This window comes from Oryzias latipes, chromosome 14 (assembly GCF_053564925.1).
Source record: "Oryzias latipes strain Hd-rR chromosome 14, Olatipes_Hd-rR_3.1".
Lineage (NCBI taxonomy): Eukaryota > Metazoa > Chordata > Actinopteri > Beloniformes > Adrianichthyidae > Oryzias > Oryzias latipes.
In genome coordinates, this window is record NC_136250.1 from 320746 (window position 1) to 333080 (window position 12335).

Genomic DNA, 12335 nt, shown 5'->3' on the forward strand with positions numbered 1-12335 from the left:
ACGCTTTTTTGACACTTTTGAATGAAAAACTGATTTTTATGTACAATATGCACTCAAAAGTGAAGGAAGTGTTATTTCTTGTCACCTTGTAAGTAGAGAGGTCCAAACAGTGCTTTTTAGAGCTGAAAACGCTATTTTGACACCTTTGAATGAAAAACTGTTTTTTGTGGCCAAAATGCACTCAAAAGCCAAAGATCTCAATTGCAGATGAAGAACGTCTTATATCTTGTCACGCAGTAACTGGATGAGTCCAAACAGTGCTGTGTAGGGCTGAAAACGCTATTTTGACACTTTTGAATGAAAAACTGATTTTTGTGGCCAAAATGCACTCAAAAGTCAAAGTTCTCATTTGCAGATGAAGAACGTGTTATATATTGTCACCTTGTAAGTGGAAAAGTCCAAACAGTGCTGTTTTGAGCTGAAAACGCTTTTATGACACTTTTGAATGTAAAAATGATTTTTGTGGCCAAAATGCACTCAAAAGTGAAGAAAGTGTTATTACGTGTCAGCTTCTCAGTGGAGAAGTCCAAACAGTGCTTTCTAGAGCTGTAAACCCTATTTTGACACTTTTGAATGAAAAACTGATTTCTTTGGCCAAAATGCACTCAAAAGCCAAAGTTCTCATTTGCAGATGAAGAACGTGTTATATATTGTCACCTTGTAAGTGGAGAAGTCCAAACAGTGCTTTTTTGAGCTGAAAACGCTTTTATGACACTTTTGAATGTAAAAATGATTTTTGTGGCCAAAATGCACTCAAATGTGAAGAAAGTGTTTTTTCTTGTCACCTTGTAAGTGGAGAGGTCCAAACCGTGCTTTTTAGAGCTGAAAACGCTATTTTGACACCTTTGAATGAAAAACTGTTTTTTGTGGCCAAAATGCAATCAAAAGCCAAAGTTCTCATTTGCAGATGAAGAACGTCTTATATCTTGTCACGCAGTAACTGGATGAGTCCAAACAGTGCTGTGTAGGGCTGAAAACGCTTTTTTGACACTTTTGAATGAAAAACTGATTTACATGTACAACATGCTCTCAAAAGTGAAGACAGTGTTATTTCGTGTCAGCTTCTAAGTGGAGAAGTCCAAACCGTGCTTTTTAGAGCTGAAAACGCTATTTTGACACTTTTGAATGAAAAACTGTTTTTTGTGGCCAAAATGCACTCAAAAGCCAACGTTCTCATTTGCAGATGAAGAACGTGTTATATATTGTCACGCAGTAACTGGATGAGTCCAAACAGTGCTGTGTAGGGCTGAAAACGCTATTTTGACACTTTTGAATGAAAAACTGATTTATATGTACAATATGCACTCAAAAGTGAAGGAAGTGTTATTTCTTGTCACCTCGTCACTGGAGAAGTCCAAACCGTGCTTTTTAGAGCTGAAAACGCTATTTTGACACTTTTGAATTAAAAACTGTTTTTTGTGGCCAAAATGCACTCAAAAGCCAACGTTCTCATTTGCAGATGAAGAACGTCTTATATCTTGTCATGCAGTAACTGGATGAGTCCAAACAGTGCTGTGTAGGGCTGAAAACGCTATTTTCACACTTTTGAATGAAAAACTGATTTTTATGTACAATATGCTATCAAAATTGAGGAAAGTGTTATTTCGTGTCAGCTTCTAAGTGGAGAAGTCCAAACAGTGCTTTCTAGAGCAGAAAACAATATTTTGACACTTTTGAATGAAAAACTATTTTTATGTACAATATGCTCTCAAAAATGAAGGAAGTGTTATTTCGTGTCACTTTGTAAGTGGAGAAGTCCTAACAGTGTTGGTTAGGGCTGAAAACGTTTTTTTGACACTTTTGAATGAAATACTTATTTTTCTGTACAATATGCACTCAAAAGTGAAGCAAGTGTCATTTATTGTCAGCTTGTAAGTGGAGAGGTCAAACAGTGCTTATTAGAGCTAAAAATCCTATTTTGACACTTTTGAATGAAAAACTGATTTTTGTAGCCAAAATGCACTCAAAAGTGAAGGAAGTGTTATTTCTTGTCACTTCGTAAGTGGAGGAATCCAAACAGTGCTTTTTAGAGCTGAAAACGCTATTTTGACACTTTTGAGTGAAACATTGTTTTTTGTGGTCAAAATGCACTCAAAAGCCAAAGTTCTCATTTGCAGATGAAGAACGTCTTATATCTTGTCACGCAGTAACTGGATGAGTCCAAACAGTGCTGTGTAGGGCTGAAAACGCTATTTTGACACTTTTGAATGAAAGACTGATTTTTATGTACAATATGCTATCAAAATTGAGGAAAGTGTTATTTCGTGTCATCTTCTAAGTGGAAAAGTCCAAACAGTGCTTTCTAGAGCAGAAAACGCTATTTTGACACTTTTGAATGAAAAACTATTTTTATGTACAATATGCACTCAAAAATGAAGGAAGTGTTATTTCGTGTCACCTTGTAAGTGGAGAAGTCCTAACAGTGTTGGTTAGGGCTGAAAACGCTTTTTTGACACTTTTGAATGAAAAACTGATTTTTGTGGCCAAAATGCACTCAAAACTCAAAGTTCTCATTTGCAGATGAAGAACGTATTATATATTGTCACCTTGTAAGTGTAGAAGTCCAAACAGTGCTTTCTAGAGCTGAAAACGCTTTTTTGACACTTTTGAATGAAAAACTGATTTTTATGTACAATATGCACTCAAAAGTGAAGGAAGTGTTATTTCTTGTCACCTTGTAAGTAGAGAGGTCCAAACAGTGCTTTTTAGAGCTGAAAACGCTATTTTGACACCTTTGAATGAAAAACTGTTTTTTGTGGCCAAAATGCACTCAAAAGCCAAAGATCTCATTTGCAGATGAAGAACGTCTTATATCTTGTCACGCAGTAACTGGATGAGTCCAAACAGTGCTGTGTAGGGCTGAAAACGCTATTTTGACACTTTTGAATGAAAAACTGATTTTTGTGGCCAAAATGCACTCAAAAGTCAAAGTTCTCATTTGCAGATGAAGAACGTGTTATATATTGTCACCTTGTAAGTGGAAAAGTCCAAACAGTGCTGTTTTGAGCTTAAAACGCTTTTATGACACTTTTGAATGTAAAAATGATTTTTGTGGCCAAAATGCACTCAAATGTGAAGAAAGTGTTATTTCTTGTCACCTTGTAAGTGGAGAGGTCCAAACCGTGCTTTTTAGAGCTGAAAACGCTATTTTGACACCTTTGAATGAAAAACTGTTTTTTGTGGCCAAAATGCAATCAAAAGCCAAAGTTCTCATTTGCAGATGAAGAACGTCTTATATCTTGTCACGCAGTAACTGGATGAGTCCAAACAGTGCTGTGTAGGGCTGAAAACGCTTTTTTGACACTTTTGAATGAAAAACTGATTTACATGTACAACATGCTCTCAAAAGTGAAGACAGTGTTATTTCGTGCCAGCTTCTAAGTGGAGAAGTCCAAACCGTGCTTTTTAGAGCTGAAAACGCTATTTTGACACTTTTGAATGAAAAACTGATTTTTGTGGCCAAAATGCAATCAAAAGCCAAAGTTCTCATTTGCAGATGAAGAACGTCTTATATCTTGTCACGCAGTAACTGGATGAGTCCAAACAGTGCTGTGTAGGGCTGAAAACGCTTTTTTGACACTTTTGAATGAAAAACTGATTTACATGTACAACATGCTCTCAAAAGTGAAGACAGTGTTATTTCGTGTCAGCTTCTAAGTGGAGAAGTCCAAACCGTGCTTTTTAGAGCTGAAAACGCTATTTTGACACCTTTGAATGAAAAACTGTTTTTTGTGGCCAAAATGCACTCAAAAGCCAAAGATCTCATTTGCAGATGAAGAACGTCTTATATCTTGTCACGCAGTAACTGGATGAGTCCAAACAGTGCTGTGTAGGGCTGAAAACGCTATTTTGACACTTTTGAATGAAAAACTGATTTTTGTGGCCAAAATGCAATCAAAAGCCAAAGTTCTCATTTGCAGATGAAGAACGTCTTATATCTTGTCACGCAGTAACTGGATGAGTCCAAACAGTGCTGTGTAGGGCTGAAAACGCTTTTTTGACACTTTTGAATGAAAAACTGATTTACATGTACAACATGCTCTCAAAAGTGAAGACAGTGTTATTTCGTGTCAGCTTCTAAGTGGAGAAGTCCAAACCGTGCTTTTTAGAGCTGAAAACGCTATTTTGACACTTTTGAATGAAAAACTGTTGTTTGTGGCCAAAATGCACTCAAAAGCCAAAGTTCTCATTTGCAGATGAAGAACGTCTTATATCTTGTCACGCAGTAACTGGATGAGTCCAAACAGTGCTGTGTAGGGCTGAAAACGCTATTTTGACACTTTTGAATGAAAAACTGATTTATATGTACAATATGCACTCAAAAGTGAAGGAAGTGTTATTTCTTGTCACCTCGTCACTGGAGAAGTCCAAACCGTGCTTTTTAGAGCTGAAAACGCTATTTTGACACTTTTGAATGAAAAAATGTTTTTTGTGGCCAAAATGCACTCAAAAGCCAACGTTCTCATTTGCAGATGAAGAACGTCTTATATCTTGTCACGCAGTAACTGGATGAGTCCAAACAGTGCTGTGTAGGGCTGAAAACGCTATTTTCACACTTTTGAATGAAAAACTGATTTTTATGTACAATATGCTATCAAAATTGAGGAAAGTGTTATTTCGTGTCAGCTTCTAAGTGGAGAAGTCCAAACAGTGCTTTCTAGAGCAGAAAACAATATTTTGACACTTTTGAATGAAAAACTATTTTTATGTACAATATGCACTCAAAAATGAAGGAAGTGTTATTTCGTGTCACCTTGTAAGTGGAGAAGTCCTAACAGTGTTGGTTAGGGCTGAAAACGTTTTTTTGACACTTTTGAATGAAATACTTATTTTTCTGTACAATATGCACTCAAAAGTGAAGCAAGTGTCATTTATTGTCAGCTTGTAAGTGGAGAGGTCCAAACAGTGCTTATTAGAGCTAAAAATCCTATTTTGACACTTTTGAATGAAAAACTGATTTTTGTGGCCAAAATGCACTCAAAAGTGAAGGAAGTGTTATTTCTTGTCACTTCGTAAGTGGAGGAATCCAAACAGTGCTTTTTAGAGCTGAAAACGCTATTTTGACACTTTTGAGTGAAACATTGTTTTTTGTGGCCAAAATGCACTCAAAAGCCAAAGATCTCATTTGCAGATGAAGAACGTCTTATATCTTGTCACGCAGTAACTGGATGAGTCCAAACAGTGCTGTGTAGGGCTGAAAACGCTATTTTGACACTTTTGAATGAAAAACTGATTTTTGTGGCCAAAATGCACTCAAAAGTCAAGAAAGTGTTATTACGTGTCAGCTTCTCAGTGGAGAAGTCCAAACAGTGCTTTCTAGAGCTGTAAACCCTATTTTGACACTTTTGAATGAAAAACTGATTTTTGTGGCCAAAATGCACTCAAAACTCAAAGTTCTCATTTGCAGATGAAGAACGTGTTATATATTGTCACCTTGTAAGTGGAGAAGTCCAAACAGTGCTGTTTTGAGCTGAAAACGCTTTTTTGACACTTTTGAATGAAAAACTGATTTTTATGTACAATATGCACTCAAAAGTGAAGGAAGTGTTATTTCTTGTCACCTTGTAAGTAGAGAGGTCCAAACAGTGCTTTTTAGAGCTGAAAACGCTATTTTGACACCTTTGAATGAAAAACTGTTTTTTGTGGCCAAAATGCACTCAAAAGCCAAAGATCTCATTTGCAGATGAAGAACGTCTTATATCTTGTCACGCAGTAACTGGATGAGTCCAAACAGTGCTGTGTAGGGCTGAAAACGCTATTTTGACACTTTTGAATGAAAAACTGATTTTTGTGACCAAAATGCACTCAAAAGTCAAAGTTCTCATTTGCAGATGAAGAACGTGTATTGTCACCTTGTAAGTGGAAAAGTCCAAACAGTGCTGTTTTGAGCTTAAAACGCTTTTATGACACTTTTGAATGTAAAAATGATTTTTGTGGCCAAAATGCACTCAAATGTGAAGGAAGTGTTATTTCTTGTCACCTTGTAAGTGGAGAGGTCCAAACCGTGCTTTTTAGAGCTGAAAACGCTATTTTGACACCTTTGAATGAAAAACTGTTTTTTGTGGCCAAAATGCAATCAAAAGCCAAAGTTCTCATTTGCAGATGAAGAACGTCTTATATCTTGTCACGCAGTAACTGGATGAGTCCAAACAGTGCTGTGTAGGGCTGAAAACGCTTTTTTGACACTTTTGAATGAAAAACTGATTTACATGTACAACATGCTCTCAAAAGTGAAGACAGTGTTATTTCGTGCCAGCTTCTAAGTGGAGAAGTCCAAACCGTGCTTTTTAGAGCTGAAAACGCTATTTTGACACTTTTGAATGAAAAACTGATTTTTTTGGCCAAAATGCACTCAAAAGCCAAAGTTCTCATTTGCAGATGAAGAACGTGTTATATATTGTCACCTTGTAAGTGGAGAAGTCCAAACAGTGCTTTTTTGAGCTGACAACGCTTTTATGACACTTTTGAATGTAAAAATGATTTTTGTGGCCAAAATGCACTTAAATGTGAAGAAAGTGTTTTTTCTTGTCACCTTGTAAGTGGAGAGGTCCAAACCGTGCTTTTTAGAGCTGAAAACGCTATTTTGACACCTTTGAATGAAAAACTTTTTTTTGTGGCCAAAATGCAATCAAAAGCCAAAGTTCTCATTTGCAGATGAAGAACGTCTTATATCTTGTCACGCAGTAACTGGATGAGTCCAAACAGTGCTGTGTAGGGCTGAAAACGCTTTTTTGACACTTTTGAATGAAAAACTGATTTACATGTACAACATGCTCTCAAAAGTGAAGACAGTGTTATTTCGTGTCAGCTTCTAAGTGGAGAAGTCCAAACCGTGCTTTTTAGAGCTGAAAACGCTATTTTGACACTTTTGAATGAAAAACTGTTGTTTGTGGCCAAAATGCACTCAAAAGCCAAAGTTCTCATTTGCAGATGAAGAACGTCTTATATCTTGTCACGCAGTAACTGGATGAGTCCAAACAGTGCTGTGTAGGGCTGAAAACGCTATTTTGTCACTTATGAATGAAAAACTGATTTATATGTACAATATGCACTCAAAAGTGAAGGAAGTGTTATTTCTTGTCACCTCGTCACTGGAGAAGTCCAAACCATGCTTTTTAGAGCTGAAAACGCTATTTTGACACTTTTGAATGAAAAACTATTTTTATGTACAATATGCACTCAAAAATGAAGGAAGTGTTATTTCGTGTCACCTTGTAAGTGGAGAAGTCCTAACAGTGTTGGTTAGGGCTGAAAACGTTTTTTTGACACTTTTGAATGAAATACTTATTTTTCTGTACAATATGCACTCAAAAGTGAAGCAAGTGTCATTTATTGTCAGCTTGTAAGTGGAGAGGTCCAAACAGTGCTTATTAGAGCTAAAAATCCTATTTTGGCACTTTTGAATGAAAAACTAATTTTTGTGGCCAAAATGCACTCAAAAGTGAAGGAAGTGTTATTTCTTGTCACCTCGTAAGTGGAGGAGTCCAAACAGTGCTTTTTAGAGCTGAAAACGCTATTTTGACACTTTTGAGTGAAACATTGTTTTTTGTGGTCAAAATGCACTCAAAAGCCAAAGTTCTCATTTGCAGATGAAGAACGTCTTATATCTTGTCACGCAGTATTTGGATGAGTCCAAACAGTGCTGTGTAGGGCTGAAAACGCTATTTGGACACTTTTGAATGAAAGACTGATTTTTATGTACAATATGCTATCAAAATTGAGGAAAGTGTTATTTCGTGTCATCTTCTAAGTGGAGAAGTCCAAACAGTGCTTTCTAGAGCAGAAAACGCTATTTTGACACTTTTGAATGAAAAACTGATTTTTATGTACAATATGCTATCAAAATTGAGGAAAGTGTTATTTCGTGTCAGCTTCTAAGTGGAAAAGTCCAAACAGTGCTTTCTAGAGCAGAAAACGCTATTTTGACACTTTTGAATGAAAAACTATTTTTATGTACAATATGCACTCAAAAATGAAGGAAGTGTTATTTCGTGTCACCTTGTAAGTGGAGAAGTCCTAACAGTGTTGGTTAGGGCTGAAAACGCTTTTTTGACACTTTTGAATGAAAAACTGATTTTTGTGGCCAAAATGCACTCAAAAGTCAAGAAAGTGTTATTACGTGTCAGCTTCTCAGTGGAGAAGTCCAAACAGTGCTTTCTAGAGCTGTAAACCCTATTTTGACACTTTTGAATGAAAAACTGATTTTTGTGGCCAAAATGCACTCAAAACTCAAAGTTCTCATTTGCAGATGAAGAACGTGTTATATATTGTCACCTTGTAAGTGGAGAAGTCCAAACAGTGCTGTTTTGAGCTGAAAACGCTTTTTTGACACTTTTGAATGAAAAACTGATTTTTATGTACAATATGCACTCAAAAGTGAAGGAAGTGTTATTTCTTGTCACCTTGTAAGTAGAGAGGTCCAAACAGTGCTTTTTAGAGCTGAAAACGCTATTTTGACACCTTTGAATGAAAAACTGTTTTTTGTGGCCAAAATGCAATCAAAAGCCAAAGTTCTCATTTGCAGATGAAGAACGTCTTATATCTTGTCACGCAGTAACTGGATGAGTCCAAACAGTGCTGTGTAGGGCTGAAAACGCTTTTTTGACACTTTTGAATGAAAAACTGATTTACATGTACAACATGCTCTCAAAAGTGAAGACAGTGTTATTTCGTGCCAGCTTCTAAGTGGAGAAGTCCAAACCGTGCTTTTTAGAGCTGAAAACGCTATTTTGACACTTTTGAATGAAAAACTTTTTTTTGTGGCCAAAATGCAATCAAAAGCCAAAGTTCTCATTTGCAGATGAAGAACGTCTTATATCTTGTCACGCAGTAACTGGATGAGTCCAAACAGTGCTGTGTAGGGCTGAAAACGCTTTTTTGACACTTTTGAATGAAAAACTGATTTACATGTACAACATGCTCTCAAAAGTGAAGACAGTGTTATTTCGTGTCAGCTTCTAAGTGGAGAAGTCCAAACCGTGCTTTTTAGAGCTGAAAACGCTATTTTGACACTTTTGAATGAAAAACTGTTGTTTGTGGCCAAAATGCACTCAAAAGCCAAAGTTCTCATTTGCAGATGAAGAACGTCTTATATCTTGTCACGCAGTAACTGGATGAGTCCAAACAGTGCTGTGTAGGGCTGAAAACGCTATTTTGACACTTTTGAATGAAAAACTGATTTATATGTACAATATGCACTCAAAAGTGAAGGAAGTGTTATTTCTTGTCACCTCGTCACTGGAGAAGTCCAAACCGTGCTTTTTAGAGCTGAAAACGCTATTTTGACACTTTTGAATGAAAAAATGTTTTTTGTGGCCAAAATGCACTCAAAAGCCAACGTTCTCATTTGCAGATGAAGAACGTCTTATATCTTGTCACGCAGTAACTGGATGAGTCCAAACAGTGCTGTGTAGGGCTGAAAACGCTATTTTCACACTTTTGAATGAAAAACTGATTTTTATGTACAATATGCTATCAAAATTGAGGAAAGTGTTATTTCGTGTCAGCTTCTAAGTGGAGAAGTCCAAACAGTGCTTTCTAGAGCAGAAAACAATATTTTGACACTTTTGAATGAAAAACTATTTTTATGTACAATATGCACTCAAAAATGAAGGAAGTGTTATTTCGTGTCACCTTGTAAGTGGAGAAGTCCTAACAGTGTTGGTTAGGGCTGAAAACGTTTTTTTGACACTTTTGAATGAAATACTTATTTTTCTGTACAATATGCACTCAAAAGTGAAGCAAGTGTCATTTATTGTCAGCTTGTAAGTGGAGAGGTCCAAACAGTGCTTATTAGAGCTAAAAATCCTATTTTGACACTTTTGAATGAAAAACTGATTTTTGTGGCCAAAATGCACTCAAAAGTGAAGGAAGTGTTATTTCTTGTCACTTCGTAAGTGGAGGAATCCAAACAGTGCTTTTTAGAGCTGAAAACGCTATTTTGACACTTTTGAGTGAAACATTGTTTTTTGTGGTCAAAATGCACTCAAAAGCCAAAGTTCTCATTTGCAGATGAAGAACGTCTTATATCTTGTCACGCAGTAACTGGATGAGTCCAAACAGTGCTGTGTAGGGCTGAAAACGCTATTTTGACACTTTTGAATGAAAGACTGATTTTTATGTACAATATGCTATCAAAATTGAGGAAAGTGTTATTTCGTGTCATCTAAGTGGAGAAGTCCAAACAGTGCTTTCTAGAGCAGAAAACGCTATTTTGACACTTTTGAATGAAAAACTATTTTTATGTACAATATGCACTCAAAAATGAAGGAAGTGTTATTTCCTGTCACCTTGTAAGTGGAGAAGTCCTAACAGTGTTGGTTAGGGCTGAAAACGCTTTTTTGACACTTTTGAATGAAAAACTGATTTTTGTGGCCAAAATGCACTCAAAAGTCAAGAAAGTGTTATTACGTGTCAGCTTCTCAGTGGAGAAGTCCAAACAGTGCTTTCTAGAGCTGTAAACCCTATTTTGACACTTTTGAATGAAAAACTGATTTTTGTGGCCAAAATGCACTCAAAACTCAAAGTTCTCATTTGCAGATGAAGAACGTGTTATATATTGTCACCTTGTAAGTGGAGAAGTCCAAACAGTGCTTTCTAGAGCTGAAAACGCTTTTTTGACACTTTTGAATGAAAAACTGATTTTTATGTACAATATGCACTCAAAAGTGAAGGAAGTGTTATTTCTTGTCACCTTGTAAGTAGAGAGGTCCAAACAGTGCTTTTTAGAGCTGAAAACGCTATTTTGACACCTTTGAATGAAAAACTGTTTTTTGTGGCCAAAATGCACTCAAAAGCCAAAGATCTCATTTGCAGATGAAGAACGTCTTATATCTTGTCACGCAGTAACTGGATGAGTCCAAACAGTGCTGTGTAGGGCTGAAAACGCTATTTTGACACTTTTGAATGAAAAACTGATTTTTGTGGCCAAAATGCACTCAAAAGTCAAAGTTCTCATTTGCAGATGAAGAACGTGTATTGTCACCTTGTAAGTGGAAAAGTCCAAACAGTGCTGTTTTGAGCTTAAAACGCTTTTATGACACTTTTGAATGTAAAAATGATTTTTGTGGCCAAAATGCACTCAAATGTGAAGAAAGTGTTATTTCTTGTCACCTTGTAAGTGGAGAGGTCCAAACCGTGCTTTTTAGAGCTGAAAACGCTATTTTGACACCTTTGAATGAAAAACTGTTTTTTGTGGCCAAAATGCAATCAAAAGCCAAAGTTCTCATTTGCAGATGAAGAACGTCTTATATCTTGTCACGCAGTAACTGGATGAGTCCAAACAGTGCTGTGTAGGGCTGAAAACGCTTTTTTGACACTTTTGAATGAAAAACTGATTTACATGTACAACATGCTCTCAAAAGTGAAGACAGTGTTATTTCGTGCCAGCTTCTAAGTGGAGAAGTCCAAACCGTGCTTTTTAGAGCTGAAAACGCTATTTTGACACTTTTGAATGAAAAACTGATTTTTTTGGCCAAAATGCACTCAAAAGCCAAAGTTCTCATTTGCAGATGAAGAACGTGTTATATATTGTCACCTTGTAAGTGGAGAAGTCCAAACAGTGCTTTTTTGAGCTGACAACGCTTTTATGACACTTTTGAATGTAAAAATGATTTTTGTGGCCAAAATGCACTTAAATGTGAAGAAAGTGTTTTTTCTTGTCACCTTGTAAGTGGAGAGGTCCAAACCGTGCTTTTTAGAGCACAAAACGCTATTTTGACACCTTTGAATGAAAAACTTTTTTTTGTGGCCAAAATGCAATCAAAAGCCAAAGTTCTCATTTGCAGATGAAGAACGTCTTATATCTTGTCACGCAGTAACTGGATGAGTCCAAACAGTGCTGTGTAGGGCTGAAAACGCTTTTTTGACACTTTTGAATGAAAAACTGATTTACATGTACAACATGCTCTCAAAAGTGAAGACAGTGTTATTTCGTGTCAGCTTCTAAGTGGAGAAGTCCAAACCGTGCTTTTTAGAGCTGAAAACGCTATTTTGACACTTTTGAATGAAAAACTGTTGTTTGTGGCCAAAATGCACTCAAAAGCCAAAGTTCTCATTTGCAGATGAAGAACGTCTTATATCTTGTCACGCAGTAACTGGATGAGTCCAAACAGTGCTGTGTAGGGCTGAAAACGCTATTTTGTCACTTATGAATGAAAAACTGATTTATATGTACAATATGCACTCAAAAGTGAAGGAAGTGTTATTTCTTGTCACCTCGTCACTGGAGAAGTCCAAACCATGCTTTTTAGAGCTGAAAACGCTATTTTGACACTTTTGAATGAAAAACTATTTTTATGTACAATATGCACTCAAAAATGAAGGAAGTGTTATTT